Below are 20,320 nucleotides of genomic sequence, written 5' to 3' on the forward strand. Positions count from 1 at the left end.
ATGTGAATCAGGTTTATGTCCCAAAAATAAATTTTATTAACTTTTTGTTCATTCATTTCTTTCAAATTTCTCTATCTTATTGCTAGTATTTCATTTAGGATCTTTGCATCTATGTTCATAAGTAAAATTGGAGTCTAATTTTATTTTCGTATATTTTCTTAATTATGTTAGCAAATTTATACTAACCTAATAAAATAAGGTGGATATCTCTTCACTTTTTACCCCTTTCCAAAATAGGCAATATTAATTTTTAAAAGTTCCAGTAAAATTCAGTTATAAAACCTTGACCAAGACTTTTTTTTTAAAGGGGGAAATATTTTACTAGCAAATTAATCTCTTTACCTACAATTGTTTCAATTCAGATTTTTTCCATTCCTTAAGGTAGTTTTAATAATATGTTCATTTCTTTTTAAAAACACCTAATTATCCAAGTTTTCAGATTTGCTCATATGTTCATAATACTCTCAGGATTTGCTTATTGTCTTCTCTAGGCTAATAGGCTGTTTCCAACCGTGAGAAACAGATACAGGCAAGATACCTACAAAGTCAGCCTTTCCATTCTGTTGTCAATCATTAATACAGCAAATACGCATGGGTCTGGAAAGATCCAGAGAAAGTAGTTTATACCACACCCAAGCTCAGAAGTCAAAATTAGAGTGAGTTTTAGTAGATTTTGATGTTTTTAAATAAAAACTACTTACCTTTTAGAGTTTCTGGGTTTTATGTCATAATCTGTGTTTTGTCCACTTGTTAAACATTTATATTAATAAAGTTTTTATAAGCAAACATAGTTCAATAAAGTGATTTTTATGTGGTGCTGAGGATCAAACCCAGGACCTTGCACATGCAAGGCGAGCGCTCTACCACTGAGCCACACCCCCAGCTCCTCAATAAAGTGATTTTTAATAGAAAAAAAAATCATTGGATAGAAAACATGGTGCTCTTCTCTCCCTCTACCAAGATGGGTCAACAGGAAATAACCCTCACCCTCCATTTGGAGGATGCTTGTCCTAATTCCTAACAAAGGCAGCAACCTGCCTGCCTCTCAATAGCAAAATTCAACAGCTAAGCCACAAGGCCAGGTAAATAAAAAGACACCAAGCATTTGTTCAAATGCTCAAGAAAAAAAAAAAAAAACTATTTCTCCTCCAAAATTTAGCAACCCAAACTAAAATTATTCAGTTGACTTTGTTGTAAAGCAGCATTTCCTATAGAAGTGACTCATGGACAATAGTGACACTTATGGAAATCCTGCACAGGGAGCAGAAGATGGGTTATTAAGGCATAAGGTACAGAAAAGCTATAAACAACCACCTGCCTTGGGAGACCTAAAGTGCAAATCAACATAAAGATATTTAATTTTGCAAAGAAGACAACTGTTCACCTTTGTTTAATCCAGCATTTTAATATCAATTGCCGACCCTCCTTTTACCATGCCACATGCATTGGGGGTCACAGAGTGTGTGCTTTGAGGGGACTCTGTGGGACAACTTCCAGGCAGGTTCATAATTCACACACAGCACAACCAAAGCCCAAAACACAGGTCCCAAACTGCAGTCTCAGAGGTGGACACCAAGACTGGGCACCAAACAAAGAAGAGAGGCTGGGGGGCTCACAGTCCCTCTGGAGACCCAAGGCCACGGGGGCTGTGTCTGGACATGTCCTCTGGCTGGCAGAGCCCCAGGAGGTGCAGGCAATCATGGTGAGAGTTGGGGAGCAGGGTGTGTGTGTATGTGTGTGTGTGTCTGTGTGTGTGTCCTTTGGTCTCTGTCCCTTGTTAGAAAGCCACCAGCATTCAATCAGCTGCTCCCCTCCCATGAACTAACCTAATCCTTCCACCTACCAGGCCCCCACCTCTCAACACTACTACCTCACCATGGATTTAAATTTCAACACAGGAATCTGGGAGACACATTGAAACAATATCAAAACCATAATAGTAGCCAAATGAACAGGATTCTCTGAAAAAAAAAAAAACACAGACTTAAAATGCTTATTTATTTGTGTTTCCAAAGAGCTGCTTTCCACACGCACAGTGTGGTTAACACCCTGTTTATGAAAGGAAAAACCGTTTTCTCTCACACTTACACACACACACACACACACACACACACACTTTGGGGTGAAGTGCAAACTGTGTAACATTAATCTTCTATTAGAACAGAAAAAGAGAGAAATATTAGGCCACCCCCCAAAGAGGCCACATGGAGGTACCCATTAGTCTAGCCAAATTTCTGTATCAGACGCTGTCAACGTGACTCACTTTTCACTGAATTTCCTCCAAGCACTAACTAGCTAGAGCAGCCTGACTGAATGGACTTACTTATTTAAGGACGGCTGGAGATATGAGAAAAAAGAAGAAGAAAGCGGTTTTGCCGGGACCTCGGGGATGCTGACCTGTCTAAACGTCTCTTTGCTTTCTCTTGCTCATCTATCTTCCCACTCAGGAGGACCAAGAGTAACTGAATAAACATTATCTTGTCCTTGGCCTTCACCAAGCAAAATTGTTTATAGCTGAGACCATTTCCCTTCAGGGTCTGAGATCATTATTTTAAAGTAAATTGTCAAGTGCGCCACCGTCGGTCCTGGTTCAGTCCTGCCATTTGCTGCTCCATGGAGCAAGTCCAGGCCTGAAGTGGAGCCTGAGACCACATCACATGAGAAAAAACGCTTTCAAGAGAATAAAACATCACGTCCAGTTCCTGGCAGCGAATCTTAGCAACTGTGCAAGAAAACACTTCAAGACAATATTTCAGAAAAATGTCAATCATGCCTACCTCCTGCAGCTGCAGAACGCACCCAGAGAACCCAAAGAAAGAGCCCAGCACAAGCACGCACAGTGGGTCTTCACGCAAGCATGCACAGTGGGTCTGCAAGGGCTATTTGGATCACGATCTATGGGGAGGGTTTGATCAAAGTAAAGGGAATCCACTGCAGCCTCTTGGCTGTGTCACACAGGGCAGATGGCATGACATGGGACTCCTGTGAGAGGGAGAGATCTCATGGCAAGACTGGAAGCCAGAAAGAGAAACCAGGGAGGGGCCAGGCTTGCCCTGTTATGACAGCCCTCTAGCAAGAACAAACCAGATTCTGTAGGAACTGCATCAATTCCTTCCTAGGGCAGCACCCCAAGGACCCATCAACCTCCTATTGGGCCCTATCTCGGAAAGATCACACCACCACACTGGGACCATGCTGATAAGAGGGAGCCTCTGGGCACAAACCACACCCAGCCTTTGCAGCCACTCTGGCACCATGAGGATCTGTGCAGCAGGTACTGTACCTTCCTGTATTTGTGTCAACCTGTTTCTTTTACCAAATTCCTTCCTGTTCTGACACTTGAGCCATCAACTGCCTTCTTGTTTCTTCATTTTCATCCTCTTCAGAATTTCCAGTTTAATACTCAGCCCTGCCTCCGGATCTCCACCTAAATTATACAGTCTCACATGCTCTTCACAGAGAGTCAGGGGAGGGCATTCACAGTGGAGCCTGGGCAGGGTCCTCCTGAGGGGATCTGGCAAGGCAGGGGCCAATGGAGTTGGACAGAATCTGTGACATAGTGACCTGGCCTGCGGTGTCCTGCTGATGTGTGTGTGGTTCTCCAGGGGTCTTGTTGACCTGGCTAACAGGCCTAGAGCAAATAGCTGCTGTCTCTGCTGGTTTCCTGGCTTAGGAAATGGGAAATGGCTTCAGAAATCAGAAAACTTAGGGGAGTCGGCGTGGCCCCTGGCTGGTTCACACAGGAGCAGAAAGCCTGCTCGGCCCCAGAACTGTGAGCACAGCGAGTGTGTCGGTTTCAGTTGTCGGTCCCCATTGACTCCCCAGAAGAGCCACAGTTCTGGGCAGGAACCCATGTGGCACGTCCTTGTCTCCTGTCCATGTCTTTCCTGGACACAGGGCCTCTAGTGACTGCAAGTCCAAGGAGGCAGGAGGGGGCTCCAGAGGCCCACCACGTCCTGTCTCTCGGGGCCACAGAGGGGAAAGCCCAGGGTGGGGACCCTGACACATAAGGACCTGAGCACTTGGTGCAGAGGGCACCCACACAAAGCCCGGGGCCTGGAAAAGAGGCCGTCATGGTCTTACTCACCAGGACGGTCACTACGACCACCATCTTCTTGTCCTTCTCTCTGCCCTTTGAGGGCGCCAAGCTCAACAGGGGGTGTTCTGCCTGCATTCTCTCTGACCATCACCACGACCCTAGGAGATAAGTGTGATCCCTGTTTCTCAAATGAGAAAACCGAAGCTTGGAGAATTAAGTGACCTACTATGATCAGCTGGCAGAGCCCGGTGAGAACCGAGGTCGCTCCCTCTGTACACCACAGGACCTCCCCAGAAGTCCTCGGAGCGGAGTCAGTGACCCAAACAGCTGCGAACCTAAGTAGACGTATTGGGCAACTAGGTTTCTGCGGAGAGTCACACAAGATCTGACTTCCAAAGGGACACTGCTCATAGGGTCCCTTGGCAGAGAGTGACTTTCCGCATTCATCACCCTCTCCTTGTGCCCAGAAACTTCCCCGGGCTCCACTTTGAGAACAGGATGCCATCGTGCCCTGGGCCGGCTTTGAAGCCCCCCGCCCTTGGAGGCAGTTGGGCCTCCAGAGGCACTGCCCTGGGAACCCGGGCTGCACAGGACACCCTTGGAGGAGAGGAGGCACTGGGGCTCCTTCCCACTGTCTGAGAATGGCGTGATTTGGGGGCTGGGGAAATCTCGCTAAAGCCAAGTCGTGGATAAAATGGTAGATAGAATCTTGGTTGAAAACAAAGATTTGAGCCTAAATCAGCTCTCGGGGAGATAGAGATTCAAACAATGGCAACACAGAGCAAAAAGCCCACGGGGGCGAGAATGTTTTGGGAAGTCTGTTTAAAGATGAGTCTTACCTTCTTTCAATCCAAACGTTATACTTACTGTTCCACAAAGAATGGGTGATTGATTAAAAGTAGAAGTTCATAAAATTCTTACTTAAGGTTATGTTCGACCTGTTGACCCAAATTCTGTAAAGAGATAAGCCAGTGGCGGTAGAAATTGGAAACTCTTAGATGTGTTTGAAAACAAGGCCCACTGTATATTGCTTACGGCGTACAGGCAAGACTTGAGATGCTCTCCGCTCTCTCTAGCATCGTTTGTGAGGTTTTATCTCCTGCTACATTTGTAGTTACTTTTATTAGAGCTTGACCAAAAAATAAGCAAATTATTGTCAAATGCTGGAGTACTTTTGTTTTGTAATTGTTTTTGGTTATCAAATAATTGAAGTTTATGGTAGAAAGTATGGAAAATCCCGGAGAGCCCAAAGAAAAAGAATAAAAATCATCTGTGACTCAACTGCACCAATTATTTTCTTACACGTTCCTCTTGTTCATTTGTAGATTCTCTTCAAAATTGCCAATACTGTATATATGCTTCCTGTCGGAATCATTTCATTTAAGACTATACTGTGAATACGGACAAATAGAAATCTAAATTTCCCTTTTCCAAATCAAGAAGCAACAGAGAAAAAGTGATCAACTTGACAAAAGAGTATCAGATTTCTTCCAGTATAAAGAAATAAGCAAAGTTTATGAACTACGATGTTCTGCTCAGCAAGTACTCTGTGAGGACAGCTGATTTGGCAAGACCCATTGCAGATGCAGGACAAATAGCTCCAAGCAGATCCTTGAAAGATTTCTAGTTTGTAAGGAGGATGGATCAATTTTCCCCATACATCCTTACAATGGTGTAACATGTCATAGCAGGAGCATCGTGGCCACCAGCTCACAGATGGCTTTTGTTCTGGTAAGTTCTGCTTTGTTGATGAAAACGAATTTTCCCCGAAAAATCACTCATTATCATTGCGATAAAAATATAACAAACATTAAAGTCCTTAATTGAAAAACAAACATGTTTATAAACAAAATATCATACATTTAAAAATAGATTATTCAATGTCATAATATTTTAATTTATTAGAAGAGCACTTGAAGAATCTTCAAGAGAGGAGAAAATCAGGAGTAAAGTTTATACTCACTAAACAGAGAAAAGAAAATTAATAGACATGCTTAATGAAGTGAACTGGTAAACAAGCAAATGTTCATGTTAGGTGTGGAAAATTACCAGAAACTCAGATAAAAATAATAAAAATAAATTGTGATTATATTGCAGCTTTCATTTTGGTAAATGTCTCTCCCCGTCTGATAGATCTGAGATCCAGCCAAGTTGCCACACAGAATGAAAGCTCTTTTCATTATTGGTTTCGTGTCTTTTCAAACTTCAGGTCATAACACTTCAGCAGACTGAGGCCTTTACAACCAGTATTTAAAATCTGCAGCGTAAGAGAATGGGATTCAGAGTGTTAGAGAATGTCACCTACTGCCTACATCGTCCGTCTCAGGTGTCAGGGGTCGGCAGATCCTGCCAGGGTCTGTGAGCCGGACTTCAAGCACCTCAACTACCCGCTGGAGCAGAGCATCCCAAGTGCTCTCCCATGAGATAATGGAGGGCGGAAATGGAGCCCGGTCAGATTCCCTCAGCTCTCGGGGCTGCCAGCCAGGGCTGGAGGGCAGGGAGCCCATGCCAGTCTTCTGCCAGGAGCAGCAGCCCATCTGCAGCCCATCTGCAGCCCTTCTGAAGACATTTCAAGTGCAGAAAGATGGTGCGACGGCCTTTGCCACAGGGGGCACACACACAGCCCACCCCACGTTGGTCTCGCTCTGGCCAAGCCCATCTATCTGTGCTGCTGTAACAAACCACCTGAGACTGGATGATCTGTGACGAGCATGAAGTTATGTCTGGGGTTCAGGAGTCTGGGAGGTCCACTGGCAGGACTGGTGTCTGTGGAGGGCTGCCGCCTACCATGAAGGTGACCCTGGTGGCTGCACCCTCAGTACAGGAGGAGGGCTGTGGAGTCTCACAGCAGGAAGAGTGGAAGGCAGAGGGCCTCCCTCCAACAGGGAGCCCTTCTGTGGGAAGCCACACTTCTCATGTTGCTGCGCTGGGGATGGAGTTCCAACGTGACTCTTGGAGGGACACTGCAGTTCAGACCCCGGCAGAGCCACGGGGACCACCTTCACAGGCCGCTCTGTACTCAGCGGAGGACGCCTGCTGCCTGTGAGCAAGGGGCACAGGGAGTCAGCTTTCCCGGTGGCTGAGGAAAGGCCCTCAAGGCCAGAGGCTGCGAGACGGGCAGGCGCCCGTGCAGGCCAGGAAGGACCCGTCCCTGCGACCCCGTGGGCCCTCCGAGCCGCCAAACATGATTTTTTCATGCATTGAAGTGCTCCCTTTCCCAACCAATGTGACCCTTTGGTGACATGGAAATCAGGCCAGCTGACTCTTCCCACAATGACATGGGTCTTTTACAAGTCAAGACTGATCTTGGTTATAAAATTCCTGGATAAAAAAACCTTGTCATAAGATTCCTATGATAAAATTCAAAATCCATTCACATCATCACAAGAAATTTCATCCTCTCAGTCCTGAGTAAAATAGGGAGAGTTATGGAGGGTTTCCATGTTGCGTGGAACTAGATGTTTTGAATGTTTGTAAAACTCACCTTGAATCTAAGAACCTACTCATCAAAAGATTTCCCATATATAAGCTATGAATTCAAAAATATCATCATTAACGAATCTTCACCAAAAGTTTCATTAGTCATTTTAAAATAAAAACCTGATAGGAGATGTTGACATTCACAGATACAAGCTCGAATTCATCATTCAATTTTTTTGAGCAGAAATCACATGCAAATTCAACTTTAGAAATTTTGTACAAATCCAATAATTGTGGGGTTTTGTTTTCATAACATAAGAATACACAATATAAAGGAAATTAACTTCTGAAATCAAAGCCCGTTGAAGATCAGATCACTCCGGTTTACCCCAACACACAGTACCGGTTACAAATACATCATAGGTCGGTGTTATCTAGTCCACACATTTATGCCACAAGATGAAAATCTCAAGGATGACATAACAAAGCCATGGGCGCCAGCCTTCTTTGCACCGCGTGGACGGCTGATGGGTTTGGACCAGGCTCAGAATGTGTCACGGAGCCAAGCACAGATGCTGCAGGAGGGAGAGACCAAGCTCAAAAGGGGCTCGTGGTTCACAGGGAACCGCAAAGGAGTGTTGTCGCCACCTCTCAGCACAGAGGAGTAGACGGTTTTTGCAGCTTACCCAAAGTGACTTCTCAGGACAGAGCTCTGTGATGGAGACAGCCCCCTTGGTGTAGTCACGGGGACACTAGGCCAGGTAGGAGCCTCTAACCGTCCAACTCCAATGCTGGGGGACACACTTCACCAGAGACCATGGATAAGATAGAAGGTGTCCCTCAGGAAGCACGGACCAGCCCCTTCATTTCCCCGTAGAAATAACCTGCAGTCGACACGTGGACGGCAGTCCCCAAGAACTCTCCTAGTGCCTGGGGCAGACATCGGCAGAAAGCCTCGAATCCACCGGTGTCCCCCTCCCTCTGGAGGACCCCGGCTCCCCTCTGTGTGGGTGTCAGTTTTGCCTCCCCCCGTCTTCCCTGGGTTGGGCCTCTTATCTGACCCTGTGTCCTGTTTGTTCTAACAGTAGCCTGGCTCTCCCTTGGTGAAGCCGAGAAGCCTGGGGTAGTCAACGAAGGCCTTCCCACGTGAGGCTGCCTTGCAGGTGAGCAGGTGCCGAGGGTTTACTGGCCAGAGGCTGGGCCAGCCCCCAGACCCCCATGTACCTGAGCCTCAGGTTTTCCTGTATAGGGTGTCAGCCCGCAGCCCCTCTGGGAGTGAGATAGCGTGGTCTTAAGCGTGCGTGTTCTAGAAGGGTTATCTGAAACGGCCACACGTTTGAAAGAGGTCTGTTCTGTGTCCAGCCAGCGGTGAGGATCTGTAAAGACCACGTCGATGGCCAAACACAGGGGTGCAAAGAAACCACGCCGTGCCCCCCGGAGCGCACGGGGAGGCTCTCCTCAGCGGGGGCTGTAACTTTCAGAACACGCGGTCCCATTTCTGCTGAGACTGCCGTCCTCTTCCACAGCACGGCAGCATCGGTGACGCGCACGGTCTGTCCCTCCCACGGGCCACGCCTGGGCCACCTGCTCGTGTTCCCTCTCAGCGAGGGGTGGTTTCCCTCCTTCCTACAGCTTTGTCCTTTATCCATCTCATGCTGCACATTCAGGCAGCAGGCTCCCGGTCAGGGACATGTCGCCTGGGTCAACAGGCAGCCCAGGAACTGACAGGTGTGCCGTGAACATGGAGGATCGACGAATTAAAGCCAGGGCCTATTTCCACTATCGTGGTACAAAGAGTAACCCTAACCAGCACCCAACCTAGAATCAATCCTCTCCCCGCCACCATGATTTGGCAGGAACATAGAGACTTCAGGATGCCTGCGTGACACTGAGGAGCACCCCCAGCTGGGGGGGCGCAGGTGCTTCTGATCAATCTGCTCACTGGGGCGGGTCATTTTGTAAGAACCACCACAGTGAGCACCCCTGCCCTGGAATCAGCCAGACCCTGTGGTGGCCGATGACAGGAAGAGAAGAGACGGCTTCTGTCCTCTATTCCAAACCTCGATGGCAAGCTCGGGACTCGCAGTCTGCTCTCCCGTCCACACAGTGGAGTTCTGTGTGTGGACATAGAAACATACAGCATCGGTGCTTCTTTTTTTTAAAGAGAGAGAGAATTTTTTTAATATCTATTTTTCAGCTTTCGGTGGACACAACGTCTTTATTTTATTTCTATGTGGTGCCGAGGATCGAACCCAGCGCCCCGCGCATGCCAGGCAAGCGCGCTACCGCTTGAGCCACATGCCCATCCCCTGGTGCTTCTTTACTTAGACAACCACACCGTAAGTTTCCTGGCTTTCTAAAACTCCACCCCAATTTCAACCTAATGCAATAGAGACAAAGAAAGCACACTCAGACATAAATGCTGGAGGGCTGGATTGTGGCAGTCAGCGGCAGAGTGTGCGTATAAATCAACGTGTGAGGCCCAGCGTTCAAAGCCCAGCACCAAAAAAAAAAAAAAAAGAAGAAGAAGAAGAGATGGATTCAGACTGTTCTTTTCTTTGAAAAGGGAGTGGAAGAGCCAAGATCAGGTCAATCACCAGAGAATTACAGGAGGCTGCAGTTGTGATAGAGGGGAAGGGGGCCCCCTGTCCCTTAGGAGGCCCACAGTGGGAGATGCAGCAAAATGCATTCCCCAACTCTTTCTTTCATCGATCCTGTCTGAAGGAGACAAGCTGCCCCCCTTCCCTGCTCTGGGTACCTGTGCACTGCCTTCGAGAAACAGCATGGGCAGTGACCCCCAGCTGAGAAGCGTCCTAGCACCACTGGGCTACTAATGGCCACCCACTCCCAGCAGGCTTATTTGTAAAACTGCCAAGACTGCAGGTTCATCCCAGGGAGCTGTGTGCTTCTAATAATATCAGCAGTCCATGGCGGATTTTGAATATACCCCGGGTTCCGAGTGCATCATGAAACTAAATCATCTCTTCTTCCAGCCTGCTCGTTTTGAACCAGCTCATTTCACAGTGTGGTTAGCAGAGCCCTTCTAGCTCAGGATGATTGCCCAGAGCACTTAGGGCGATGTTGTCTTAGCGCGGCATCTAGAGTGAAGCCGTTGACACAAATTGCATGTGTGTGCTGCTTGAGATTTAGTGCTATTTCTGCCAGGAGAATATTTTTGCAATGGTTACTGGTGTATAACAAAACAAAACGTGCACCAAAATCAAACCCTCAATCAACATTGCTATTTAGTCCAAACTCCAATTATATCACTTTTCTTAAATGTAGACTATTAATCAAGAAAACAGTGAGCAGAATCAATTATTGTCCAAAGACGACGGTGTGACAGGCTATGAAAAAAGATTTCTCATTGTACACCTTCCCTGGTTCAAAATAAATAAAATTGCCATTTTGAAGAATTCATACCGAAAATGCTACTCTTTTTTTTCTTTTTTACTTCTGAATATATACAAAACCTAACCATTAACTATGGATCTAAAAAAAAAGATTGCAGTGGTTCATTTATTCCCTGCATTCCATTTTGAAGGGAAATACGGGGAGCACAGGAAAGTCACTCTAAAGATGAAGGATACACCAGATATCTGAGAAAATGATCTTGATGTAACAGAACACTTCGCTTTTATTTCCTAGAAGCATTCCGTACTGGAGATCATAAATTTTAAACTGCCCAATTAGATTTTATACCAAGCAATACCATTTAGTCTTCTGTGGATCCATGAACTCTTTGGCCCAACATGAATTAAATGGTCCTGCAAATCACCACATGTAAGATCATCTGCACTGTGTGCATATTTTCCTATTAATTACTTCTCCAATGCTAACATAATTAAGAACTCCACCCAATATGTTGGCTCCTTATTTTAATTACAGCTCTACATCCTGTAATAATATTAAAGAAAGCCCTTTTGAGCTCACCTGGCTCCATGATCGGAATTTCCCGTCCCATTTCGATGATTTCCATTTTAATAGGCCTGCTCTTCACAGGCCAGATTTTGGATTTAGCTGTGGTCAGGTGTGGCTCTGGCTGAAGGGCCTTCATTCTCTTCTCATTCTACCATCTACTGTTTGGCCAAACAGGTGCCCAGGAAGGACCCTGATGCCAACAGGGATGCAGAGACTGTGCTGGTTCGTGTGGAACCCTCGTCTCACTGTGTTGATGGTTGGTTCCTCGAGGTCCCTGCACGGCACAGCCGAGTGTGATATAAGAGTCTTCCAAAATGGGTGAGTGGACGAGGAAGCCAGGGTGCACACACAGCTCACATCTTCACTCGAGGTTTGCAATCATGGAGGTCACTAAGCCCTCTGTGCACCGAGGGGCAGCCCACAGGTCAGCGGTGAATGGCAGAGAATGTACAAAAGGAAAATATACTCCTTCTCCAAACAAAGGCTTTGGAATCTCTTTTAGTAGACAGTTTCCAAGTACATTCAGATGAGTGGTTTTTAAACAGTTCAGAGGACCTGTTCTATCGGCATAACTTCTCCAACTGGGGAGAGCTGTTCTGCCTTACCCAACCGTCACGGCTCCTGGAGCAAACAGAGCCTGCAAACGCTCTCCTCCTGAGAAGTGAAGTGTTTCTCACCAAAGCTTCAACCTCAAAGAAAATACATAGAAGTGTTTAAAAAAGACAATGGCGAATAAATCCACAAAAATTGTTTAAATTACCATCTTCATATTAAATATTTAAGGATAATTCTGGGTTTATTCTGATATTTTAAAAAATCTTTTTTCTCAACTCTCACAATATAAGTCATGTTTTTAAGTATGAAAAAGGCTTTCACTTCAAGGCTAGTGACTATTTTGTGGGGATAACTGAATATGCATGATGGAACTCGCCAAAAACAAATGATGGTGTATGTGTATTGGGTGGGGGAATGAAAATAAAGACTTTTAAAAAGCTTAAACAAGGACCATCTAGACAGAATTCTTTACATGGGACGGCATGAAACTGAAAACATCATGCATCATCATAAAACCAGGAGCTGGTTTTACTCATCAAGATTGTCTGTGGTGCTTAAGTAAAAGGCACAGGCGTGTGCTCCAGCATGAGGGAACCCAGAGCAGTGTGCCACGGGAAACCGGCACGCAGAGACCACCTGTTGAAGGAGCCCTTTTGTGTGAAACGCCCGGAAGAGGCAGATCCGTGGAGACAGAGGGCAGGGGGGAGCTGGGAATCTCTGCAATGGGCAAGAGTTTCTTTCCAGGATGATGAAACCTCTACAGAACTGATTGTGCAGGGGCTGCCCCACCCTGCGCATATGCTAGAAGCCCCCGAACTATATGAACTGAAGAGGCGAAGCATTCAGTGAGTGAATCATCTATCCATAAAGCTGTTACAGAAAGAAATCAGAAAGCTAATTTCTGCTATCAATAAGGATAAAAATCACCTTGTATTAGCACTCTCGACAGTAATGATCAAGGGATTCTCTTTTTAAACACCCCTAGATCAGTCACACAGATCAGAATTTATGTTTGTTTTTTAAAGAGGAGGTGTGCATTTTATGTACCTGGTGCAGAAAGGTGAGGCTGAGGAGCGGGAGCAATGATCTACATCGTCAGGGACAGTCCCTGTTCCACGGAGAAGGGCTGTGGATCTGCTGCCATAAAGGCAGGACAGCCACCTAGCACCCGCCTAAAACACATGATGTTAGATCAGATTGTCCCCCTGGGATTGATCAAAACCACTAAGCTATTGCTCACCTCTCTGGCAAGTGCGATACTTGCCTAAGCATCAATTTGTTTCTAGGTCCTCAGACACCTGGCAACAGACCAGCAACCCATGTGGACCCCTCTCGCCATCTCACTGTGTGTATTAAGGCAGGGATTTGTAGTCCAACACACGCAGAAAAAAACCAAGGAACTTCAGGGCTGAGTTGTTTTAGTATGGCTGAGAATCGTGTCTAGAAAAGAGAAAACAAAATCAAAGATGGTACCCATGAGCAGAGGCAAAGATGGTACCCATGAGCAGAGGCAAAGATGGTACCCATGAGCTGAGGCAAAGATGGTACCCATGAGCAGAGCCAGGAGCTGGTTTTACTCACCAATGGCCACCCTCTCTCCAGTCCAACCTAGACTGCAGGTAGCAGGGGAGAACTAAGAGTCAGCTTCATTCTTCTTGATAAATTCTACAGGCATCTTCTGTTTCAATAGAGTTAAGGGATGGTATAGGTACACAATGGAGTTTTACTCAGTCATAAAGAATATGCTCATAAATGGGTAGAAATGGAGAATGTCATGTTAAGTGAAATAAGCCACAAAGTCAAGAGTCCAATGTTTTCTCTCATTTGCAGAAGCTAGAGGAAAACAAGAGGGGAAAAAAGAGGGGAATCCTTTGAAAATAGAAGAGTGGAGTAGAGACAGGTATTGAGGAAGAGAGAGGGTGAATGACATTGACCACTCTCTGTTGTGTACATGAATCTCACCTTCATGTCTGTCTGTGAAGCACTGATTTTAAAAAGGTATCAATAAATAGAAGGAAGACCAGTAGTGGGGAAGGGACAGGGGAAGGAGGAGGAGAGAGAAAGGAGCAGTCATGGAAGCGGAATTAGAGCAAACCGTATTCCATGTTGCATCGTTATCAAAATAAACCCCAATATTATGTATAATGGTAGTGCACTAATAAAAAATAAAAGGAAGACAGATAATAATATAAACACACATAGGCAGCTTCTACTTCTGTGAAGTGGGCATAACATATCCCTACCTCATACGGCGTTGTTGGGAAGTAGTTAAGAAGCGTTAAACAGCATCACCAGGGCTCTCTGTCTCATTGGCTAATATAGTCACCTGTCTTAAGAATCCAGATCCCTGGCCTGAGACCACAATCAGTTGATTCAGAATGTCATGTGAAGCTCAAGGCAGTCCCTTCTCATACAAGGGTTGAAAACCAATGCCCTAGAGTGTTCCTTGGCACTTAGAACATTTTCCTCGAATACTGTGACTGCAGTAATGACACCCACTACTTACACTAAAGGGCAAACCCTGGGCAATACTCACATCAGGACTAGCATTTGACAAGGATGTGAATAATCACCTAGGAAGCTTGACTTCTTGGTTTCTCTGCATGAGTGCTTTCTCTGGGCACTTGTCCCCAGAGACCTGCTGTCGAGAATTTGGTGGGAATGACTTCTTGTTAATGTTTCATGTCAGTATTGATGTAAGTATCCACAAACTGTTTTCCTTCAGAAAGTTACCCAAAAGTACCTAATGCTTACCTAGGCAATCTGAACACAAGGCCTACTGCCTCTGAAACACGCCAGTTTACCTGAACATGTGGTGTGAAGTTTCTGCACACACTTGGACCTGAAAGGCTTCAGCTGCTGCCCAGCACTGCCCGGGGAAGAATGTCCCTTCACTAGTATGTTTATCATGATGACAATCCTTTCAAACCTTTTGTGCCTCTCTCCAGGCCAAATGAGTGAGAATCTCTACACAATAAGTGGGTGGAGGAGAATTCTTTGATTTCCATCAACTGACACAAGTTTAACATCACTGTTAACCACCTACATTTGTGTTCCAAGGGGAAAAAATTCATCATTAAGAAAGAGGGGATCCAGGTCACAGGGTCACAGACGGCCTTAGCGATGAATTCACAGCTCTGGGAAACTAGAAACGAAGGTACCAATGTTATTGAACCAGTGGACAGTTTGACAACGCTCTGATCATGCCTACCTGGCCACCACACCTTAATTCCTTGGGTAAATTTTTATAAGTCCAATTAGATTTAAAGATAGGTTGAAAGAGTAAAATCAATAAATAATGGATGCAGGCCTGAGGAAAGCATTCTAAGGATGGACAGTAAGGCCGGCTAAAGGCCCACCATCCCAATCCAAGGCTGCTCCTGTCACTGGCTCTTGGGGAGAAGAGACACACGTCAAAGACCCATCGGTCCTTTCTTGGCACAAGGGAACATCCACTATTGGCCCAGACCAAGTCACTCCTGTGCTGACCCCGGCAGCCAATGTCAGGAAACGTCGCCCTTCACTTTATCTGCCTCTGACACTTGACCAATTCCTTTCTTCACCAGAGGAAGAAAAAGACAACTTGGGGGGGGGGGGACTGTCAGAAAACTGGTGGGAAAAGGTCCCACTGTGGAAACAGAGCCCGCCCCCAACCCCCAGCCCAGCCCTGCTGTTGGGAACCCTCAGGACAGCTTCTCCTCCCAGCCTGACTCCTGAGGCTCACCTCTGCTGCTGACGAGGACACGAGCTGAGGGACCATGACATTGCAGCCAAGGAGAGGAACCAGACACACCTCTCCGGGGGTCTGCTGAGGTGTGCATGATGGTCCCTTCCTTTCTGTGTCAGGAACGATGAAGCCAGGGAGCTTATTTTTAGAAAGAGAATGGGAAGTTTGCCTGTCACTGAGTCGGGGTTAGGTTATGCAGACTTCTCTGTGGTTCCCAGTGGAGAGAGAATGGAGATTTGTCCCCACTGCAATACAGTGTCCAGAAACTTAGGAAGATGGGGACAAACAGTCCCTAGCTTAAAATTCCGTTTCACAAAGGTGGGAAAATGATATGCACTCAGTAGAAACGATACTTTGAATTTGATCTTTCCCCTGGACAGGAGTACACACTGGGATCCTCTCTGGGGTGCAGCAGGGACTCCCAGCCCCCGGCTGGTCACGTGTTCACAAAAACAAAAGCCAACACTCCACAGTGGGCTGTTGCTAAGCTAGGACGTTCAGTAGGTTAAGTGAATCAACGCACTTCTGGTTTGCAGTGTTCTCGATTTACAAAGGGCTTACCAGGATGTCCCTCCAGCATAGGTCAGGGGGCGAGTGTATTTAGAGGATCTATGATTTTCCATAGAGAAAGGGCAGATGTCAGGACAATACCCACGTGTCTTAACCTTTATTTCACTCTAGTAAATATCAGTGCAAAACAGGTAGCAGAGATGGGAATTGCCGCATGCGCTTTGAGAGAGCAGCCCCATGGAGTACGGTGAGCAGAAAAGACGCTGTAGATGATTCTGTTAGAAACACAGGTGGACCCCGGCTTGAGGGCACAGCTGAGCAACAGGCACATTTCAAAGAGAGCGAACCTAACCTGGGCCCAGCAGAGAGGCCGTGATCCTGGACATGCTTTGACCTGTTAGCTGGAAGGGAGAGATGCAGGCAGAGGGACATTGAGGACCCGTGGCCATCGGAGCAGGGGTCTGATAACAGTGCCCACCGGAGATGGCTAGGGTGGTGGGCCAGGGATCTTGGAGGCTCTTGATCTATAGGCATCGTATCTACAAGAGACCCTGCCTGTCACCTATCTCCCAGAGTCCCACCCAGGGCGACAGCCTGCCTGTCACCTCCCTGTGCATTCCATAGAGGACAAAAAGAGACCTGGCTGAAAGAAGCCACAATTATTCTTGACATTTTAGAAGGCACCTTTGCCACATTCTGAATGTCTGTCACCAGCTTTCAAATGTGAACTCTTCTAGGAGGAAGTCTGGGCTGATGTCTTCTTTTAAAGAGAGAAGCCACCTGTATCCAGCTTTGCCTGGAATCAAAACAGATTTCAGCAACTGATTGAAAGGTCTTTATTTTACTCAAGTGAAAAACATCAGTAACTCTTTCTAGCTTTATACTGCTTGACTTATGATTAAGAACTGAAAAGGGGAGTTGTGGGATTTTTGTTAAAGAGACTGGAAAGAAATGGCTCACTCAGGCCAGCTCTGGGTGCCGCCTCGCCGATGATGTATTTTCTTCTCTTTCCCTGTCTGCATTCTCCAATTTTTCTTAAATGGCAAGTTACCTTTGTATTCAGAAGAAAGTTCTCAAAAGAGAATAAGTAAGAAAAATATTGCTGCTCATCTTTAGCTAACAAAAAGAAAAAAAAAATGGCACTAAACCAGAAAGGCAACCTACCAAAGTGTTACAGTGGCTGACTTTGGCAGGAATGAGGGTCATGGCTTTTCAGGTTTGACTTTTTGTATTTTTTAAACTATTCTTTGATTTTCAAATTTTCTGCAAAGAACATGTATTTTTAACTAACTGACACTTTGAGGAACAAAGGAAATTTGGAAAGGCAAAGTTGCCTTATTCAATTTTAATTACCTGGAAATTAAGAGATAGCCTTTGGCCAATGGGAGGAAGGTACTCAGACGGCTGGTACGAATCTCTAGGACAAATGGCCAGACCTAGACACACCAGTCTGATGTGAATTGGACCTCACAGCACCAAGCATTCTGGAGTCTGAATTTTTTTTTCAAATTGTTTTGATTGACACAATAAGTCCTATCGTTTGTGAAAGCATGGATGGACCCAGAGGACATTCTCCTACATGAGATAAGCCAGGAACAAAATGACAAACACTGCATGATCTCATATGTGCAATTTTTATAAGTTTATGTCATAGAACTTGAGAAAAGAAAGGTGGCCACTGGGCCATTCAGGGAGCAGAAGATTGAGAGGACAGAGAGGGTTCAACCAACGGGTACAGAGTTACTCTTTGATAGCCTTTTGGATTTGATGGCCTCTGAATGCCTCATTGTCCTAAACACCCACCCCAGGCCACTAATGTCTCTGATGTTCTTACCATTGGAGTCATTTTCTTCATCTTCCAGAAATACATCCTCTGGATTTGTCCATCTTAAAATGCAACTGTCCTTGAGAAGAGGACTAGCAGCCAAGGACCAAGACCCAGGCTCCAGTGCCAGAATTTTCTTCAAGCAAAAGTGAGCTATTGTGCACTAACTACAACTTCTTTTAGAATCAGTTCTCTCTTCTGCAAATGAAAAGGTGGACTCAAGATTCACTCTGAGCATTCTTGGATATGCATTCCGTTGCACACCCCTCGGTTTAGATGGCTGCCATCTTGGAAAAAAATGACAGTGTTCATGGGGGGAAATAAGGGAAAGGAAAATCCAGGAGGCTAGGCATTCTGAGGAGCTCGGTCAGCACCAGGGACAGGCTCACCCACCTGCCTCCAATGGAGGTCATCCCCCAAGAAAACTCTACTCATCTTACAGTTTTCTAGGAGACTTAATTCCAAGTCAAGAGTCTCAGTTAATTTCTCATCTCAGGACACTATCACATTACATGAGCATTTTAGTGACTTATTTTCCAGAGGAATCACTGAGAGGGGTAACTTTATCAATTTTCTAATAAAATGGGAATATTAAAATATGTGACCATTCCCCATGTTTCCATGCACAGGGCAAGGCAGGGTCCATTCTAATCACAAATGAGAGAGTAGAGACTATAAGCATAAATAGCAGGTCCTCTGTGATGATAAAGGAAGGATTTTTAAAAAAATACTCAGTAAGAAACAAAGAAGTTTATTAATGTGGAAGAAAAAAGGCAAAACCAGCATAAAAAAGAAAATATCAAGGACCAGAGAAAGAAATTAGGTGTGTCCTGAAAATGACCTGATTATTGTAGAAGAAAGATATACTCATATTTGGAGTACGTTCTATGCTGCTACACAATTTCCTGTTTTTCAATTTCTGTAAATGTAAGAGCATTCAATGTACTGACATGGCATAAAATAAATCCAGCAGCTTTTCACTATGGACCACCGTCTCTTGGACTTACATCCAGCCTCTGTCTGTTTGAACGGCGGACAACTTATGGGGCTGACCTTGTTCCTAAATTAAAAGTTTGCTTTCAGCTCTCACCAAGTTCCCTTCTCATTACCAAGTTTCCTACCAAAATTCGTCACAGCCCCACTGGCTCCTCCGAAACTAGATGCACTGAATTGTAAAATTACTCAGTGGAAACTGAAAGCCTAAAATAAATGGAGATGATTCATCCTGGAGCCCCTTGCTATTTCAGGACTTCCTGACAGCTTCCTGGCGCTCAGAAGTAATAAAGGGGTCTGGTTTGACACCCCCATTTGTTAACTGGGTGATGCCGTCAGCGCCACACTGGATCCATGTGGGGCCAAAGATGCAAAGGAGACAAGGAGCAGAAAGTTGCCACCTCACCTTTAAAGCCTCATGCACCAGCTCATCCACACCATCATTTTATTTTATTTATTTATTTAAGATTTTTAAAGAATTCCCAAAGCTGATTCTTGAGAATCAGAATCAGTAACTCGTGGTGCCAGGACTAGAAATTTTTCTTAAAAACTAACCAACCAAGCCAACCATTCCTCTGGAAGTGCAGCCTACATAATTGATTCATCAACACCTGACCCAACAACGGAGCTCTAAGTCAAAGCCCTCGCCGATGTCTGAAAGGGGAGCTACTGAGCAGGGGTAGGACATGCCTTCGGAGTGCTGCGTGTTGAGCTCAGACCATCTCGTCCACACCCAGCCCGACCAAGGTCAAGTGCTCAGAGGATGCTAAAACAAGGAAGATGTCGGTCACCAAGAACTGTCCACCTAAGCACTGGCCGAGACACGCAGGCTGGGTCCCCTCCCCTGGGAGCATATACATTTGACTGACCACAGGGTGATTATAAACAGGTGAGCACTAAGCTCACATTTCACAGCACAATTTAGATGATGTGCTCTGGCAAAGGAAAACCATCTGAAGACAACAGTGCTGAGAATTTAAGAAACAAAATATTTTTTATTTTATGAGCAACTCTGCTTTTGTGGCATGTATTCAAAATATATGAGGAGCCCAACCCGGGCTTGATCTTCTCTACGCCAGCAATAGTGTAGGTAACACCTATGGCACACTCCCACGTAGGAGGTGCTGTCCTTAGTGCTGTGTGCTCCTTTTGCTCAAACCAGCTCCATCTGTCTTATGTCAACTAGCTTCTGGTGCAGAATTGTCAAGAATCCTGTCTTTAGATGCAGGTAAAAGGGTCCCTACTCTGAGGCCTCCTGAGATAGAGTCTATCCATCTTCCAGCCATGATTCTCCCTCCTCTAAATAACCAGGGGAACCAACAAGCCCCCT

This window comes from Marmota flaviventris, chromosome 6 (genome assembly GCF_047511675.1).
Source record: "Marmota flaviventris isolate mMarFla1 chromosome 6, mMarFla1.hap1, whole genome shotgun sequence".
Classification (NCBI taxonomy): domain Eukaryota; kingdom Metazoa; phylum Chordata; class Mammalia; order Rodentia; family Sciuridae; genus Marmota; species Marmota flaviventris.